Below are 16,535 nucleotides of genomic sequence, written 5' to 3'. Positions count from 1 at the left end.
CAAAAAGGTTACACATCACTGCAGTGGGGATACGCAAATACTAATGGCAGACCAAGGAGGGAGTGGTCAGAAACTGAGGCCAACAGTAACTGCAGAAGGTAAGATCAGAGAATCAGCTAACCCGAGCAAGGCACAGAGAATAGGAGTGGGATCATGGGGGAAACCCTGTGTTTAAGCCATGGCCTTTTGCACACTCTCTGCTCTGGTAGGGATCTTACATGGCTGCTGTGGGCTAGCAGGCAATGGGAGAACATGAGTAAATAATGACATCTAAGTATCTCTGCAGAGAGAGGTAAGGTTTTGAGAGTTGTATTTACAGGGGAATAAATGACAGAGGAAGTATAGCAGATAACACCGTGAAGCATAAATTAACCATGGCTTGAATCAATCCTCTCTGTTCATGGTCTGCTGCTGCTGCTGCTAAGTCGCTTCAGTCGTGTCCAACTCTGTGAGACCCCATGGACTGCAACCTACCAGGCTTCTCCGTCCATGGGATTCTCCAGGCAAGAACACTGGAGTGGGTTGCCATTTCCTTCTCCAAGGCATGAAAGTGGAAAGTGAAAGTGAAGTCGCTCAGTTGTGTCTGACTCTTAGCGACCCCATGGACTGCAGCCTACCAGGCTCCTCCATCCATGGGATTTTCCAGGCAACAGTACTGGAGTGGGGTGCCATTGCCTTCTCCGGTTCCGGTTCATGGTCTAGCTTATGTCAATTTCATTGATTCAAAACATCCAAAGTCACATGCCTGAACTTACTATCACCACCACCACCAGGGCTTGACTCTCCACAGGTCTATCAGAATGTGTGAGACACAACAGCTCCCAGGCTTTGTTTACTGCACCCAGGGCAAGATCTCCAAAAGACCCAATGTCTTTATTTATATGTCATGAGAACCCACGGGAGAAACGGAATTGGGAGAGAAATGTGCCTTGATGGCTTAGTTGTGAAATAAGTAACATGCTGGTAACAAAATGCATTTGGGTTGCAGCTGTCTGTTTCTGAGATGGGTTAAAAACTAGTGAATTGTTCATACTGTTTGTAAGGGAAGAAACTGGTAGCCAGTGTGGGTCAGAAAGAGGAGCTGGTACAAGGTGCAGGAGGTGGGGCTCCTCTTAATTTGAAGGGCAAGTGGCAGGTGGTGAAGGCTGCTTTTGAATAATTCCCACTTGCTCCTTTTATGGAAGGGAGCTCTTTCTTTGTCTGTCTGTCTCTTTCTCCAGTTTTTTGCTGTTGTTGTATTTCTTTGGTCAGCTCTCTTGCATTATCATCCTACCCACCACTTACTGAGTATGCTACCGGCTAGTGTTGAACTTTACTTAAGTGGGACTAAGGGGATATAGAAATCACCAAGTCTTTGAGAAAAAGGGCAGAATTATACCTCACTGTCTCCTCTGGATTAAATCTATTCACTAGATTTTTATTCAAACCTATCCCGACCTTTTTGGAAAACCCAATTTAAAAAAAAATGCTTTAGGGCTTTTATTAGAAAGCATCCAAATGGAAACAGAAATGAGTGAGTGATAGGAGAGGAGAATGGCATTTAGATGAAAACAATAGAGGACTGTGCTGCAGTCATACCCATCGTGTGTGTGTGTGTGTGTGTGTGTGTGTGTGTGTGTGTTAGAGAGAGAGAGACTCTTAAAAATTTTGTTCTGAGAAATAGCAAAATCCATGGTTTTGTATGTGAAAAACCTGCTTTATCACTTAATGCTAATGAAACATTATCAGGAGGAGGTCATTGCATAATTAGAGATTACAGCACCATGGATGCATATGGGATGTGATAGTGAGGCCCTAGGTAGCTTCATCACAGGAAGAGGATGATAATCCCCACAGGCCTGATGCCAGAATTTGGGGACTGTAATGAAATGGAAAGTCTCAGGGAACTGGACAAGTGCCTCTGCCATCTTCTGCCCTAGAACTGCCTGACAGTTTAGGCCCTGGCACCAACCAGTCTGTGTAGGTGACACTGGACAGGAAAGAGAACATTGCTTCTATTAAATTATTTACTTTTAAAATGCCCTGCCTTCAAACTTCTGGATTTAAAAAAAGAACTCAATAAATTACCAAAATGATGACAGAAAAAAAAAAAAAAAAAAAACCTTTCTCTTCTAACCATAACAAAATAAACCAGCAAGATACACAAAGGCAGTTTGTTGGTCAGTTGAGTGATCAGTCCGTGCAAAGCCAACATAATTTTAGAGTCTTAAATACTGAATTTAGAAAGCATAGGTGGTCTGCTCCTGCAAAATGTTCTGTGTTAACATTCTCTTGGACTTTGTGCTTTCCACATTGCAATGCTAATAGCTGCCATTTATTGAAGGCCTCTTGCAAGCCAGAACTGTGATCAGCATTTTGTATATGTTATTTGTAATCGTTACAATAGCCCCACGAGTTTGAGGAAACTTGAGGAGATAGTGAAGGACAGGGAAGCCTGGCGTGCTGCAGTCCATGAGGTTGCAAAGAGTGGGACATGACTTAGGAGCGGATGACAGCAATAGCCCCACAGGAGAGATAATGTTATCTACATATTACAAGGAGAAATTGAGGACATTGAGGAAGGTTAAGCTACATGTCCTTACACATGGCTAGTAAGTGGTAGGACCTGTATTAGAACCTGTTTCTAAACCTCCTGGGTTGCCCCCTCTCTCCCTGACCACCCCCAGTAAACTGTAGGCAAATTTGTGCATCACTAAAAGGTTAGTTTTATGTGGTGATCCCAATAGGTAAGTTCTTCCCTTAAGTAATCTTTACAGGTGAAGTGATACCTTTAAAGCATCTGTATATTTCTTTAATTCTTTCTTTGTATGTCTACTTAATAGCAAACCAGCAAAAAAAAAAAAAGCCCAAAGGGATATTGAAACTGAAGAACTTATACAGTCAACTGTTCTCCAGTCCTTCCCAAAGGCTTAAGAAAATGTTTTTGTTTGAAGGGTAGATGTTTTGCCTGTTATCTGGCAGGAAGTAGCATATCTGTCCTTGGCTGCTACTAAATTTTCTGGATAATCAAAACATTATTTTTCTATCAGAATGCAATGTCATACCAAATGGAGACTCTTCTGGGTGCAAAATGAAGGAAGCCGACCTACCAAGGCAAACGTGAAAACAGGTGTCATCCAGAAATGTGAGCCTTGATGAGTTCTCTTTGAACACATGACTTGTGCTTTAAAACACACAAGAATTGGGGCAGTGGTTTCTTGTGACCTAAGCACACAGAAAAAGGTAGACCTGATCCTTTTGCAGACCCAAGAGTCTCCCAATAGAATCTTACATCTTTGGCTTCAGAGGTGGTTCAACAAAATTCAATACATTTATTAATGAGAAATTAATTATACTCAGATGCATTTCATGCCAAACGGTGATTCCTTCTCCACTGACAACTGTTATCAAATTATCTGCCTGAGGCTACCAAATCCAGGAGAAGTACTGACTTCTTGTGAAGAAGATGATTGTCTTCCTTCTTTATTGCTGCTTAAATTCCCTTTCCTGCATCAGAATTTGAATCAGCATGTCCTTCCTTTTCGCCTAGTTTAATGAAAATTAAGTTGTTAGAGTTACCTTCCTCTTGAGACTCTCAAGTAAGATATAATGCAATGTCATGAATAAACTGATTAGGTTGGTTTAGATGAAGTGTAGAAATGTCAGTCAGTTCAGTCGCTCAGTCGTGTCCGACTCTTTGTGACCCTGTGGACTACAGCATGCAAGGTCTCCCTGTCCATCACCAACTCCCAGAGCTTACTCAAACTCATGTCAATTGAGTCAGTGATGCCATCCAACCATGTCATCCTCTGTCATCCCCTCCTCCTCCCACCTTCAATCTTTCCCAGCACCAGGGTCTTTTCAAATGAGTCAGTTCTTCGCATCAGGGGGCCAAAGTTTTGGAGCTTCAGCTTCAGCTTCAGCTTCAGTCCTTGATTTCCTTTAGAATTTCCTGGTTTGATCTCCTTGCAGTCCAAGGGACACTCAAGAGTCTTCTCCAACACCCAGTTCAAAATCATCAATTCTTCAGTGCTCAGCTTTCTTTAGAGTCCAACTCTCACATCCATACATGACCACTGGAAAAACCATAGCTTTGACTAGACTGACATTTGTTGGCAAAGTAACATCTCTGCTTTTTAATGTGCTGTCTAGGTTGGTCATAGGTTTTCTTCCAAGGAGCAAACATCTTTTAATTTCATGGCTGCAGTTACCATCTGCAGTGAATTTGGAGCCCAAGAAAATAAAGTCTGTCACTGGTTCCATTGTTTCTCCATCTTATTTGCCATGAAGTGATGGGACCAGATGCCATGATCTTAGTTTTCTGAATGTTGAGCTTTAAGCCAACTTTTTCACTCTCTTCTTTCACTTTCATCAAGAGGCTCTTTAGTTCCTCTTCACTGTCTGCCATAAGGGTGGTTTCATCTGCATATCTGAGGTTATTGATATTTCTCCCGGCAATCTTGATTCCAGCTTGTGCTTCTTTCAGCCCAGCATTTCACATGATGTACTCTGCATATAAGTTAAATAAGCGAGTGACAATATATAGCTTTGACGTACTCCTTTTCCTATTTGGAATCAGTCTGTTGTTCCATGTCTAGTTCTAACTCTTGCTTCTTGACCTGCATACAAATTTCTCTGGAGGCAGGTCAGGTGGTCTGGTATTCCCATCTATTTCAGAATTTTCCACAGTTTATTGTGATCCACACAGTCAAAGGCTTTGGCATAGTCAATAAAGCAAAAATAGATGTTTTTCTGGAACTCTCTTGCTTTTTTGATGATCCAATGGATGTTGGCAATTTGATCTCTGGTTCCTCTGCCTTTCCTAAATCCAGCTTGAACATCTAGAAGTTCATGGTTCACATACTATTGAAGTCTGGCTTGGAGAATTTTGAGCATTACTTTATAGCATGTGACATGAGTGCAATTGTACGGTAGTTTGAGAATGCTTTGGAATTGCTGTTCTTTGGAATCGGAATGAAAACTGAGTTTTTCCAGTCCTGTGGCCACTGCTGAGTTTTCCAAATTTGCTGGCATATTGAGTGTACCACTTTCACAGCATCATCTTTCAGGATTTGAAATAGCTCAACTGGAATTTCATCACCTCCACTAGCTTTGTTCGTAATGATGCTTCCTAAGGCCCACTTGACTTCGCATTCCAGGATGTCTGGCTCTAGGTGAGTGATCATACCATCGTGATTATCTGGGTCATGAAGATCTTTTTTGTATAGTTCTTCTGTGTATTCTTGCCACCTCTTCTTAATATCTTCTGCTTCTGTTAGGTCTGTACCATTTCTGTCCTTTATTGTACCCATCTTTTCATGAAATGTCCCCCTGGTATCTCTAATATTCTTGAAGAGCTCTCTAGTCTTTCCCATTGTATTGTTTTCCTCTATTTCTTTGCACTGATCACTGAGGAAGGCTTTCTTATCTTTCCTTGCTATTCTTTGGAACTCTGCATTCAAATGGGTATATCTTTCCTTTTCTCCTTTGCTTTTTGCTTCTCTTGTTTTCACAGCTATTTGTAAGGCCTCCTCACACAGCCATTTTGCCTTTCTTTTTCTTGGGGATGGTCTTGATCACTTGTCTCCTGTATAATGTTACAAACCTCCATCCATAGTTCTTCAGGCACTCTGTCTATCAGATCTAATCCCTTGAATCTACTTGTTACTTCCACTGTATAATCGTACGGGATTTGATTTAGGTCATACCTGAATGGTCTAGTGGTTTTCCTTACTTTCTTCAATTTAAGTCTGAATTTGGCAATAAGAGTTTCATGATCTGAGCCACAGTCAGCTTCCAGTCTTATTTTTGCTGTATAGAGCTTCTTCATCTTTGACTGCAAAGAATATAATCAATCTGATTTTGGTATTGACATTTGGTGATGTCCATGTGTAGAGTCTTCTCTTGTGTTGTTGGAAGATGTGTTTGCTATGATCAGTGTGTTCTCTTTGCCAAACTTTACTAGCGTTTGCCCTGCTTCATTCTATACCCCAAGGCCAAATTTGCCTGTTACTTCAGGTATCTCTTGACTTCCTACTTTTGCATTCCAGTCCCCTATAATGAAAAGGGCATCTTTTTTTTTAGGGGGGGGGGTGTTAGTTCTATAAGGTCTTATAGGTCTTTATAGAACCGTTCAACTTCGGCTTCTTCAGCATTACTGGTCAGGGAATAGACTTGGATTACTGTGATATTGAACAGTTTGCCTTGGAAATGAGCAGAGATCATTTTGTCATTTTTGAGATTGCATCCAAGTACTGCATTTCAGACTCTTTTGTTGACTATGATGGCTACTTCCTTTCTTCTAAGGGATTCTTGCCCACAGTAGTAGATATAATGGTCATCTGAGTTAAATTCACCCATTCCTGTCCATTTTAGTTTGCTGATTCCTAAAACACCAATGTTCACTCTTGCCACCTCCCGTTCGATCACTTCCAATTTGTCTTGATTCACAGAGTGGTGCTGCAACTGTGTGGCACTGGAGCGGTGGCTGCGTGGTGTGAAGAGATACCCCACATCCAAGGGCAGAGAAGCCCCAGCAAGATGGTAGGCACTGGAGTGGTGGCTGTGCGGCGATGGAACAACTTTGAGGGGATACCCCACATCCAAGGGCAAAGGAGAAGCCCCAGCAAGATGGTAGGAGGGGTGAAATCAGGACCCAGAGACGCCACAGAGACTGAGACAACTGTGTTTGAGTGTCTCCTGAAGAGGTAGGGGTCAGCAGTGGACTGCTGCAGGGTCAGGGGCTCTGGGTGCAGTAGACCTGGGTATGGCATAAGCCCTCTTGGAGGAGGTTGCCATTAATCCCACCACAGAGCTGCCAGAACTTACACAGGACTGGGGAAACCGACTCTGGGGAGCAGGGACAGGACCTTGTGTGCATCAGCACCCTGGAGAAAGGAGCAGTGACCCCACAAGAGACTGACCCAGACTTGCCCATGAGTGGCCAGGAGTCTCCAGTGGAGGCGTGGGTCAGTGGTGGCCTGCTACAGGGTTGGGGGCACTGAGTGTGGCAGTGTGTGCATGCGACCTTTTGAAGGAGATCGCCATTATCTTCATTATCTCCACCATAGTTTGGCCTCAGGTCAAATAACAGGGAGGGAACACAGCCCCGCCCATTGACAGAAAATTGGATTAAAGATTTACTGAGCATGCCCCGGGCTTCCCTGGTAGCTCAGGGATTAAAGAGTTCCCTACAATGCAGGAGACCTGGGTTAGAGAATAGGATCCAGTTTCTCTCTCAGTCAGTCTCTCCCATCAGGAAGCTTCCATAAGCCTCTCATCCTTCTCCATCAGAGGGCAGACAGACTGAAAACCACAATCACAGGAAACTAACCAATCTGATTACATGGACCACAGCCTTGTCTAATTCAGTGAAACTATGAGCCATGCTGTGTAGGGACACCCAAGATGGACAGGTCATGGTGGAGAGTTCTGACAAAACATGGTCCACTGGAGAAGGGAATGGCAAACCACTTCTGTATTCTTGCCTTGAGAACCCCATGAACAGTATGAGAACCCCCAAAAGCTAGGACACTGAAAGATAAATTCCCCAGGTCGGTAGGTGCCCAATATGCTACTCGAGATCAGTGGAGAAATAACTCCAGAAAGAATGAAGAGATGGAGCCAAAGCAAAAACAACACCCAGTTGTGGATGTAGAAATAAAAGGGGGATGTAAATCATAAGCACTAAGGATTTTTCTGGAGAGACTCTATCCAATCATTTTCTAATCCCAAATTCTGGCTTATTTTGTGTAACAGTTGCTTGGTTGACTTGAACGGGAAACAAAGTTGACAGCAGAAAGGAGAGAGATGGACATATTGCTTGCTGCTCAGTGGATTCTAATATGCTTCCTTGTCTTCTAATAAAAATGAAACAATCCCTTGTGACTGGGCTTAAATGGGGAAACGTTTTTGTTTTGCAGTCATTTCCAGGAATAGGATGAGATGGAGCCTTTTTACAATATGTTTCCGATAGCCCAGGGCAAAAAACTTTCTCCGTGGGCTTCTCTGCGTCTTCTGAGTGATGGGAGAAAACAAACCATTGCACAACATAGTTTAACCAAGTTTAGATGAAATATAATTTTGGTAGTGAAATATACACTCTAAAACTTTAGGGCCCAACAGCCAAAAAATATATGCAATAACTTTTCTTTAAGGGATTTGAACACTATGAGAGATAAAGCACATAATATAAGTCGTATTCTCTTTTCAACACACATGCACACTCAGAGACATAAGTAACCACACTCTCCTGCCCACCCATCCTACTTGCACACCTGAAACATCTCATCAGATGTTAGAGTTTTTTGGAGTAAAGGATTTTGTTTTTGAAGAATGTTTGTGCTGTGCTCAAAGCTCCTTTATCTGTAGTCTTAGAGACCTCAGCTTTTGAGGTTTTATTATTTCCATAAATTACCCACAGTCGGTATCACTCTTCTCTTTCCTTATAGTTAAGTGCTTCCTGTTGAATTATCTGATTGCGTCCATCAAGAACACGGTCTATGTTCTTGATCACTAAATGATGTAACATCACGCTTAGGGAATATGAAAAACTCATTCAAAACTCAGCACACAGATGCTCCCCCATAATAAACAGAGTCTTGAACATATGTCAAGGCATATCTTTCTTTGTTAGCTTCCTCTTCACTCTCCTTCTTAATGCTTAGCAAATAGAAATTGCCAGAAAATTAAGCACGGGCCTATGAAAGATGTTATTAATTTCAGAACTGAGTTGAAAGAAAACCAAACTTAAACTGTTTTATACTTATTGGCTGAGATGAGAGCACATTGGTTCCTACAGTCCCCAATTTAGAGATTCCTCAACCCTTTAAGGGAGGTGTGGTGCTAAAAGCAGCAGAAAACTGCTTCAATTAACTCTAATCATCACCATCATTAAGCAGTTCTATTTAGAGTGCCATATTAGATACCAGGGAGTCAAAAACAAATAACAAGCACTGCTCTCCCTAGAACCCCGGCGTTGAGAGCTAATAGCAAATGGTTTGATTTTAACTCAGGGGCCACAGATAAAAGGCTCCATTCTTGCTTACCAATTCCCTGAACTCTCCAGTTCCCTGGTAAATTTCTTTTGCACACACTCTTACACTTTTTTTTTTTTTTTTTTAATGGTAATGTTAGCAGGAAAAATCCACTCCATTGTAAGGGGCACATTATTCTGAGAGCATAGATTTCCTCACAAATACCAGCATCACTTCCACTGCTCTGTAATAAGTGACTGCAGCTGTTGCCATGGTGATTTTCATTTTAAAAAATACTGTATCCACACAAAGACAGGCAACACAGCTGTTTCCAGGAGGCATCCTAAAACACGCCCAGATGGAATGATGCTACTGCCTTTCGCCAGAATGAGAGGGACATGTGTACAAGTCCAAACAGAACTAAAGATGGGGCTGTGGCTCTGACCCCATAAGGGTTTATTGGAGGGTGACTTAGAGCTGTGCGAGTTCAACTTATCCCCAGTTTTCCCAGGCAGATACTTAGCACTAGGTCATTGTTATTAAAATAATTTTCTCCAGTAGCTGCCTTAAAAAAGAGAGCCTCATCCCCCAAATCTCCATGCTACTCCCAGAACATTCCAGAAGCAAACTCTACTGATAGCACTCGCTCAGGACTTACTTATCTGAAGTTCCATAGACCACACCTATGTGTTATTAAAATGCTGCAAGGGAGTCAATGCAATGTATTTTAAATAATTCCCCAATTTCCATTTGGGGAGACCGCGCAGCCTGTTGCTGTCCTGGTCTTTCAAAAGGGAAAAAAGTTTGGTTTTCTCTGTGTGGGGTGCAGTAGGCATCAATGAAGACAAATATAAAAAACAGTTGATACCTGGGGAGTTGCCGTATTCTTTAACAATGACATTATGGTTCTCAAGGGACAGGACACTTTTGCTGTTTTGTTGCCTTGATTTGCATGGCAAACCAGAGGCTGAGAATGATGGGCTGTGCCTAGTCACTCCGTCATGTCTGAATCTTTGTGGTGTCATGGACAGTAGCCTATCAGACTCCTTTGTCCACAGGGATTCTCCAGGGAAGAATACTGGAGTGAGCTGCCATTTCCTCTCCATGGGATCTTCCCAACCCAGAGATTGAACCCAGTTCTTCCACACTGCAGGCTGATTCTTTATTGACTGAGCCACTGGAGAATGATGTGAGTAGCTTCAATACGTTGGTGGCCTTGGGACTTCCCTGGTTCCAGTGGTTAAGAATCCTCCTTGCAATGCAAGGGATGTAGGTGCGATCCCAGGTCAGGTTAACTAAGATCCCACATGCCCCTGAACAACTAAGCCTGCGTGCCACAACTACTGAGCCAATGAGCCATAACTAGGGAGTCTATGCATTGCAACAAAAGATCCTGAAGGATGCCACTAAGATCCAACACAGCCGAATAAATAAATACATTTAAAAAATGTTGGCAGCCTCAATCCCCCATTCTAAACAAAATTTGAACTAATTCTCTAATTCTCCCTTTGTAAAGCTGAAGGGATAGTTCTTGCTGTCACACAAGACAGGAGTGGGATTGAGCAGCAAAGTGGGAAAAGAAAGTCTACCATATGCCTCATGGGAAAAGGGTTTGAAAAGAAATTTTCTCATACTATGATTTATCTTGTAAAAACATAGCTATGTTTCTGGAATTCTCTGTATTTTATCAAACAATCAGTTATAGCTATTTTGTTATTATTAAGATCATTGAATTATAAGTATATATTATATGGTATAAGTCACCAAATGCCCAGAATCTAATAATAAAAGGATTTTACTTGGAAAGCACAAGTGGTCTTTTTATTCTTTGAGGAGAGCCTTTATTTGCAAAGAAATAATGGCTGTGCTTAACATCTGAGTAATCAGCAATCTTTGTGGTGGTAGTGGTTATTAAACATAAGGTTGAGATGTGACCCACAAATAATCCACGGGAAGCTGTGGGGCTTCACGAGCGAAACAATTGCCTGTGTTTGGTCCTGACTTGGCACTGACACTCTCTGTGACCTAGCAAAATGCCACTTCTTTCCATTGTGCTATAGCAATGCAAACGATGCTGAGGCTGACCACAGACTAGGCCTGGAGGCAAAAGGAATCCACGTTACTTCACAGTGCCCTGAAATATTCAATGTCATCCATAATAAAATATATAATAAAATGGAAATGAAACAAACTCCTGTGGTTCCTTGAGACCTGTAAGAAATCAAAATATTTCATTTGTCTTCTCATTATATTGCAAATTAGGAAATCAGTGGTTCTCTTCATTCTTTTCTTTTTTAAAAAACCTCAGAAATCAAAGGAAATATGGAGAATGAAGTCACTCATCCAGAGTTTAGCAAGTAATAACTGTTCTAACTATGGTTTTCTTGGCTTCTTACCTATATCCCTAGTGCTGCCTGCAGATATTCTGCTGCTCTGAAAAGTAACTAAAACAGAGAAGTTTCCTCTAGACAGATTAGAATTCTTTAAGCATGCAAAAAATAAACAAAAGTAGAACTCATTAATTTATCAGATTTAAATATTAACATTGCTAAGTCAATCCTTAACGCTAATAAATGTTATTAGCTTTTTAATATTAATGAGGAACAGAGGTTGGTGACATTCTTGTTCCTCAGTGGATTTGAGAGGACTGTCCCAAAACTCAACTCTCAGTAAATCAGAAAAACTGATCAGTATGAAGTCACTCAAGTGGACCAGCAACCATGGATAAGGAAAGAATTGGGAAATTATTTCATAGTCATTGCGAGGAGCTAAGGTAATGAAATATGGGCAACACAGAATGTTAAATAGACCAGAAGGGTGAAATATATATACATACGTATATATACACATACATATATATATATATATATTTTTTTTTTTTTTTTAACAAATGCTTTCAAATACTTCAAACCGTCTTTTTTCACTGTGCCCAGGGCTGAGAGAAGAGACCCACTGGGCTGTGTTTCTAGCTCTTGGCAGGGCTTGCTGAAGATCAGAAAACAGTACGGGGAGGAAGCTCTGTGTGATTTATTTTAACTGGGTATAAGAAAGCGACGATTGGAGATGTAAGTGGAAATGATGCCAGTGTATTTAACCACACATTTCATTTCCCTTAGACCTGGGGAAGCTAGAGGGAGACAGTCTATCTTTCAAAATTTCTTCTCTTTAATTAAATTCCAATACGATTATTTCTATTGGTTTTCATGCTTATTCATTCAGCGAATATTTGCTGAGTGCCTACTAAGTGCCTGGCACTATTGTAGATGATGGTGATATGTCGGTCAATATAAGTGAGGGGGGGCGGTGCATGGGGAGGCAAAGAGACAATAAATACGAAAACCAACAATCAATCTTTTGAGATTGGAAATGATCTGTTACCCTCCCCAAACAGATTTGAAATAATTCAAAATTTAAAATTATAAAGTGACTTCAGAGACAATATCTTATCTGAGTTTCTTCATATTCCAATGAAATGCTTTGTCATGAAAGCTCCATTATGTAGATTTAGGGGTTGAAATTAAGCAAAGTTAAGTGACTCAGCTGAATTCTTTTAAACGGTGAATATTGCTGGGGAAGGGGATGAGGGTGGGAGGTGGAGGCAAGGATAGGTTGGAAGCCTGGGACTGACATGTACCCATCGCTATATTAAAAAGAGATTACCAACAAGGATCTCAGTATTTTGAAGTAATCTAAATGGGAAAATAACAAACCTAGACAGCGTATTAAAAAGCAGAGACATCACTTTGCCTGAAAAAGTCCCTAGAGTTAAGGCTATGGTTTTTTCAGTAGTCATGTACGAATGTGAGAGTTGGACCATAAAGAAGGCTGAGTGCTGAAGAATTGATGCTTTTGAATTGTGGTGCTGGAGAAGACTCTTGAGAGTCCCTAGGACTGCAAGGAGATCAAACCAGTAAATTCCAAAGGAAATCAAGGACTGATGCTGAAGCTGAAGCTCCAAAACTTTGGCCACCTGATGCAAAAGGCCAACTCTTTGGAAAAGACCCTGATCCTGGGAAAAATTGAAGGCAAAAGGAGAAGAGGGTGACAGAGGATGAGATGGTTTGATGGCATCACTGACTCAATGGACACCAGCTTGAGCGAGCTCAGGGAGATGGTGAAGGAGACGGAAGGATGGTGTGCTATAGTCCATGAGGTTGCAAAGAGGCAGACACGACTTAGGGACTAAACAACAACAAATGGGGAAAGAATTGAAAAAGAATAGATACATGTGTGTATAGCTGAATCACTTTGCTGTACACCTAAAACTAACACAACACTGTTAGTCAACTATGCCCCAGTATAACAGAAAAATTTTTAATAAATAAATAAAATGATCAAACAACAAACAAACAAAAAGAGTGAACAGGGAAGCCAGGGTTTAAATTCAGAACGTCATCTTAATAGCCTAGGTAGCTCAGCTGGTAGAGCATCAGACTTTTAATCTGAGGGTCCAGGGTTCATGCCCCTATCCAGGCACCAAAAAATAAACAAAATAAATTCAGAACATCTTTCTTTAAAACTTCTGCTCTTTTACTGTATCATACCACTTCCAGGATTAATTTAGCATTTTGTGTACCTATGTACAGCCTGTCATGCTACAGTCCATGGACTGGCAGAGTCGGACACGACTGAGTGACTGAACTGAACTGAACTGAACTGGACGATACAGTTTTCAAGTGAAAGTGAAAGTCTCTCAGTCGTTTCTGACTCTTTGCGACCCCATGGACTGTATAGTCCATGGAATCTTCCAGGCCAGAATACTGGAGTGGGTAGCCTTTCCCTTCTCCAGGGGATCTTCCCAACCGAGGGATCGAACATTGCAGGAGGATTCTTTACCAGCTGAACCACAAGGGAAGCCCAGAAATACTGGAGTGGGTAGTCTATCCCTTCTCCAGGGAATTTTCCTGACCCAGGAATTGAACTGGGTTCTCCTGCATTGCAGGTGGATTCTTTACCAACTGAGCTATCAACAATTCTCCAAAGTCATGTATTTAACCTTTCCACTCTGTATTGCTAATTTACAGCATGGTGGATTAACTACTGCTTTCAAATTTCACTGTGAAGGGAGCAGGGTTAGTGCCAGACCCTCGGGGTTTGAGAGTAACTTTTGCTACCCTGGAGGCAGTGATTTAACTGAGTACAGTAGCTTACAGGACTGGTGTCCTTACAGTGAATTTGCTGGGGATGGCGGGTGGGGGATGTGGGGGTGGGGATAAGAGGCCATGTGTGGTACACACAACACCATGGTTACATATGACACCCTGGGGAGTCACTGATACTTTTCTTTGCCTTTGTCGCCTCATTTGTAAAAAAGATATGATAATTATATTAGTTTACCTTACTTATCTCAGGGTTGTCATAAGAATCATATTGTACAATAGATGTAGGAAGACTTCGTGAATGGTGAAGTGTAATTATCACAAAAAGAATCTTCTAAATCAGCTGTCTGATAGATGACATGTAGCTAGACTAGGCTTCTCATTATTTCCACTCAAGAGGACCTAAGTATTCTGGTGAAATTTGGAGCCAGTGCCGTGGTGTGAGCAAAACTCCAGCTAACAGACCAGGTGTTCTAATTCCCAGGTTCTCAAGCCCAGAGGCCTGCAAAGCACACCTTTTAGGGGTTCTTTATTGAGCCTGTTATCTAGCTGTCATTTAAAGTCATCCAGAAGGAAGACCCAGTTCTGCATATTTTGAAAAGCGCCTGAACTCGATGGAAGGTGTCCATGTGTTTGCACAAAAGCCCTGTTCCCCCTGCAGACTCTTCTGGGGGATCTGCAGATTCTTCTGGCAGAATCCCCACTGGGTTCAAGACCGTCATCCCCACTGCTCCCACATTCATCTCCACCCCCAGCATCCTAGAACCTCTATTACCATCCCTCTGACCCCTGACCCTGCCCTGACTAAGACTTGAGGCCCTGCTGGGGAAATTTTCTGGAGAACTTCTCCTCTATTACATTTTCAACCTATAGAAAACAGTTTTCCCATGTTCTCTTTCCTATTTATTTGAAAATTTTTCCACAATACCTTTCTTCAATTTTTAAAAACTTATTACTCCTGCAGGTTTTATTTGTCCTTAACGCTATCATATAAAAAAATTAACTTTGCTGTTGTATTATTTAATGTTTCAAAGTGGCTGAGAGTTGGGGAGGCCTGTTGGACCAGTTTGCTTTGAAAACTCGCTGGTTTACTCATTATGAGACCAGCAGCACGTAGCTGGCCCTGCAGCCGCAGGCCTCCTTCCTGTGCGTGCTCCTGACCCTGTTAGAGGCTCTGGCTCAGACCCAAGGGCTCTAGGTCAACACCTCTCAAGATCACAACGGTGAGATCTTAGCTACAGTCTGCCCCTTGAGAAGTTATTGGCGACGAAAGCCATCTGTACCAGGTCAGTTGTTCCAAACATTCATTAGCTCCCTTTAAAGGGAATTTAAGCAATTTTTTTTATCCTTTAGAAATTCTTAATACTTAAGTACATTAACTTTAACTCTATTTAATACTAGCATTTGTGTGCTTTTTAATTAATATTTCATTCATTTTTAATGGCTTAATAAATCCTTTTAAAAGGCTAAAGGAAATATAGGCACAGGTGGGACAATTCTGCATGTAGTCTAAAGTAAGACAGCCTAGTCTCTTTTTTCCTGGCTGAATATAACCGATGCTTAGCTCTGTAACACTGTGTAAATTACTTAATCCCTTTGTATAATGGGGATGATAAGAGTACCTGGCTTTCTCCAAGGAAGTCCCTTTCACAGTTTAAGATGGTTCCCTTCTTTAACTCTCACCCCAAGGACCATTTAAGATTCAGTCCTACTAAAAATCAAGCATGTGAAATAGCAGAGGCTGAGAATGCCTGTGACCGCACATGAGCTTAAGGGTTTTAAAGCCAAGAGTTTTCTTCCATATTTTATGAGCAGAAACCTATGTGCAGCTCTTGTAAGAAATTCAAAATAATCAGCTATCTTTCATGGAAACTGTTGGTCTTATCACTGCAAGGGTGGGAAAGAAACACTCACAACAGGTCTATGTATTTCTACCCTGTACAAGGAGCATTTGTCTCCTGGGACGGGAAGTATACACGTGTACGTGCTCAGCTGTGTCCTACTCTTTGTGACCCCAGGGACTGTAGCCCTCCAGGCTCCTCTGTCCATGGCATTTCCCAGACAAGAATACTGGAGTGGGCTTCCATTCCCATCTCCAGGGGATCTTCCCAACCCAGGGATAAAACCTGTGTCTCCTGCTTTGGCAGGCAAATTCTTCACCACTGGGCCACCTGAGAAGCCCAAAGAAGTATATATGTCTCTCATTAATCAACACGTAAATATTGACTTGCAACCACAGGAGTCAACTTTGAATGGTCTTCATACACTACTTACACGTGGTCACATCTGAGATGTGAGAAGGACCATCTCAAGCACCCGAGAACCAAACATCCTTGGTTGCCGTGGCAGCCATCCTTAGAGATAGCCTGCAGTGATTCTTGACCCTTGGTATCGACACTCCCCTCTCACACTGTACCAGTGCTGGTCTGTGTGATCAACAGAAGTGATAGTACATCCCGTCTGAGATTAAACAGTTACCACG

General features: G+C 41.9%; 1 protein-coding gene and 1 non-coding gene across 5 annotated transcripts in view; one reads left to right on the top strand and one right to left on the bottom strand.

Moving 5' to 3' along the window:
* The window catches only part of SLC9A9 (solute carrier family 9 member A9), a 663,806-nt gene that overhangs the window by 364,234 nt on the left and 283,037 nt on the right, over positions 1-16,535 (bottom strand). The window lies entirely within an intron of this gene.
* TRNAK-UUU (transfer RNA lysine (anticodon UUU)) lies at positions 13,358-13,430 on the top strand. The gene has a single exon. It is a non-coding gene; the product is annotated as a tRNA-Lys (tRNA).

The sequence above is a fragment of the Bos indicus genome, chromosome 1 (assembly GCF_029378745.1).
Source record: "Bos indicus isolate NIAB-ARS_2022 breed Sahiwal x Tharparkar chromosome 1, NIAB-ARS_B.indTharparkar_mat_pri_1.0, whole genome shotgun sequence".
NCBI classification, from domain to species: Eukaryota; Metazoa; Chordata; class Mammalia; order Artiodactyla; family Bovidae; genus Bos; species Bos indicus.
Note: the sequence above shows the minus strand (reverse complement) of the source record. Positions and strands in the feature narration are given on the sequence as shown.